We start from the raw sequence: 3,748 nt of genomic DNA, 5'->3' as shown, positions 1-3,748 counted from the left end.
AAGGCATCCAACTATAGAGGTAATGAATATATATGTGGTGCTCTGTGCCGTGTAGTTGAGGTTGTAACAAGAAAACTCTGCTGGCATTTCTGGTCTATGCAGAGAAGGCAAAAAAAACTGCAAACGAAATGGTGTTAGCACATTTAAAGCTGGTTGTTTTCTTATATAAGCTTACTGGAGTTGTATGAAACTTTGCTATTCATGGTTGATCTATTTTTTGCCACCAGTTGACTGCTTGGTCTGCTATGCTTGGCTTCCACAGCAGTGACATCTGGTGGATTCTTGTGATCATTTTATAAGCATATGTTTCCCTTAACAGAGCTACATGTGTACCATTCCTTTAAGATGATTGTGGTAGTGATGTCTTGCATTGTTTTCAGAACATAAAGAATATTCTTCTCTTCTCCCCAAGGCCTTTTCTTTGTAACAGTGAAACTCTTACCCCCAAACACGTGCATAATTTATGGAAGAGGAGGTCTATAAATTTTGTTGCTGACACTCAGGTGGCCACTTGGCTCAAACTTGATGTCCTTCTTTATTCAGCTACCTCACTGCCAAATCATTAAAAATAAAGAGCCTGCTCAGTGAAGGCATGAGCACATACTGCCATTCATAAAGGGAAGGAAAGGAAGGGCTTAAAACTGTAAATAAGCTGCATTCTTACTGCTTCTTAGATGACAAGGAGCATTTGGTCCTCTTTTCCTCCTCACAGATTGGAATTCAGTACAATGTTTTTCAGATCAAAATATGGATTAGCCATGTTTTTCACAACAATGTCTCCATATTTGATCCCGATTATTAGACCAGGCTTATCAACGTAATTATGACTTTGCCACCAAATGATCTTGGCTGACAAGTGGTACCCCGGTAACCATGTTCATTAGTCTCTGTTGACGCAAACAAGGCTGCAGTAAATCAATGTCCTTGTTACAAGACTGGCCATGTGAAATCATGGCTGATCACTTCAGTAGAGTAATAGTTAACCATATGCAAATGACTTTTAACTGTCACTAATACTAATATTCTTGTTGATGCGAGTGAGACAGGCTCCATATGCAGTTGTTGTTTGTACTGCAGTAATGCACAAAGCTCCCAGGTGAGGCTGGGGCATAACTGCTGCCTAAATACACAGCAAGCGACAGCCCGCACCCCAGACGATACATGCCCAAGATAGAGAAAGCAGCTTTATTATCTCAGTCTATAGGTGAGAAATTAAGGCAAAAAGATCCTGGCGGTCATCCAAAAGATCTGTGGCAGGAGCAGAAATTGAACTTGGCACTTTGGATTCCCAGTGCAGGGACATAAGCACAAGACCAGCCTTCTTCTCCCTGGTGGCAATCAGCATGTTACTCATTTTTATGTCACATCCCTTTTTCCAACTGACAACCGCAATATCATAAGGAGCAGTTCATAATTTTCTTTCTAGCCCAAGTTTTGTGTTTTGTGCCAGGCAACTCCTTGCATTGACTTAAGTAGGGCCATTCATACAAGTAAGGATTTTCAGGATCAGGCTTTTGGTTCCTTATTTTGAGGAAGCTGCAAATGAACAGGACTTTCCCAACCATCAGATTTCAGCCTAATCTCTTTGTTGTATCTTGGAAGTATTTACTTACAGTGTCTCAGTTTCTTTATATTTGCTGCAAAGGATTTCACCTCTTATAACTGTCTTTGGTGATACTTTCAGCTACAGTTTGGTCAGGTTTTACAAGGAAAACACAAAAGTGTGACAGTCCTCTCCCCAGCCCAAAATACTTATTTTTCTCCTTTGTCTCTTCTTTCTCTCTAACTGCTTGGGGATTTTTGTGCAGTAATTTTTGTCCGTCTCCAAGTACACCTGAGAAAACACACTATATTTAAAAAAAAGCGTTAACCTCACCAAAGCTCTGGAATTACTCAGGTTATATACTTCCAGTAACTAACATGATTAATCTCTTTAATGTTTAGTGGTTTGGTTTCCTTTCATTTTCACAGGGGTGGTAGCATAGCAATATCTATGAAGAGAAAGACAGAACTATAGCTGATGTGGTGTGCCTCCTTACAAATGATATAATTATTGATTGAGAAATGTTGTGATTATTTATGTTAAATGTCCAGGAAAAAAAAGGTGGCCATTATGACTTGGCACACATTCAGCTTTGTTATTTAGAAGGTGAATGAAAAAGAAAGGGCAGAGAAAAAGTCTCATAAGGCTTTTAAAAAGCTCACTGGCTTTCCATTTCTTTTATGGTTCTGAAGTAACTTGGACTGTGAGTCTGAGTTTCCTCTGAAAGGCCATAAATCAAAGCAACCTGGTTATAGTAGATCAAGTTAAAAACAATGGCTTGAGGAGAAAGTTGTTAAAAATGTGATGAAATTGGGAAATAAATATCTGCATCTGTTCTGAAACAATTCATATTTATGTAGACAGATGGAAAAAACCAAGTCTGATACAGCACCAGGACACAATGATTACAGGGACTGTACCCTGCAGTAATTTTACCATAAGTGGATAGCAGAGTTGTATTTCAAAGATTACAACTGCCCTTAGGTTCAGTCTAATATATATGTAAGATCTCCAGACAGTTTATAATACAAGGTCACATTTCTCATTTTAGTTTCTGTAAGGAACAGAGGAAAAATAATTCAAGAATGGAAAAAGTGATAGCTTAGATTCCATAAAACCTAGGTTACTTATGTTGGGTGTCATCATAAAATTCCACATTAAGAAGGATGGTTATATTTAGCCTTGGGTGGATATTTGTTATGTGCTTCATTTCTCCTTTGACTTGTGAAATGAATCATAAAATCACATGAAAGTTGAAAAGCGCAAACTGATTTATCATTTTCTAACATCTTTTACCTTTATCCTACTTGGCTACATATTGATGGATTTTCTTTTGGGGAAAAAAACAGAAAAGAGGACATAAATTAAAATCTGTTCCCCGCTCTTCAGCCTCCAGTTTCTGATTTAAGAAATGACTAGCTGGTAATAGACCGTGGATGTTCTGTCAGCATCCCTTTTATTCGGGGTAATACTTCTGCGTTGTGTTATTACTTTGAAGCTGGAAGCCATTTGTAATATTGCTCAGATTGAAGCAAGTATGTTAAACTGGCATTTTTAGAAGAATTGTATTGAAGGCCTTGAAATAGGATCATTTTTACTGCATGCTGTCCTGGGATTTGTAAAGGTCACACAGGATAAAGGAGAATTAGATTACATAGGTCTCTAAGGGAGAGGATCCTTTAAGGACCATGGGATTGACCACTTCCAGCTCTATCCACTCCGGCATCTATAAAGACTGCAGTCCAGGAAGTGAGAGTCAATTTAGAATAGGAAGACAAAAAGTTGGAAACTCCTTGTACTCGTGGGCTAAGCTGGACCACACAGCCACCACTGGTGGCTTAGGAAGACAAAGTTGGTAGCTCCTTGTACACGTGGGCTAAGCTGGACCCGTGGTGAAGACTTCTGAACAAGACCATGGTGAGGCTGAGGCAATAGTTGTTGCAGGTGACACCAGAAGACCCTAGAGAAATCATATTAGTAGTATCTATGAGCAATGGATGAGCTGAGGAAGAAAGGAGCCTGGATATATGGTATAAGAATTATGTCAGGGATCTCGGGACTGAGCAGGGACCTAGGTGTAGGACACAGTATGGCAAGGAAGAATTCTAAGTATGGTGACCATAATGAGTTAAAAAATGTGGAATGGGGGGGGCACAGTGTAACGCATACAAAAGCAATGTAACATGCATACAAAACAGGAGCAGT

At 39.2% G+C, this 3,748-nt stretch overlaps 1 protein-coding gene across 1 annotated transcript in view; it reads left to right on the top strand.

The window, feature by feature from the left end:
• Nucleotides 1–3,748, top strand: part of EGFR (epidermal growth factor receptor) — a 222,289-nt gene that overhangs the window by 186,446 nt on the left and 32,095 nt on the right. The window lies entirely within an intron of this gene.

Source organism: Crocodylus porosus, unplaced genomic scaffold (assembly GCF_001723895.1).
Source record: "Crocodylus porosus isolate Cpor-Errol unplaced genomic scaffold, CroPor_comp1, whole genome shotgun sequence".
Taxonomy (NCBI): Eukaryota; Metazoa; Chordata; order Crocodylia; family Crocodylidae; genus Crocodylus; species Crocodylus porosus.
The sequence above is the reverse complement of the archived record's forward strand: the minus strand, read 5'-3'. Positions and strand labels throughout refer to the sequence as shown.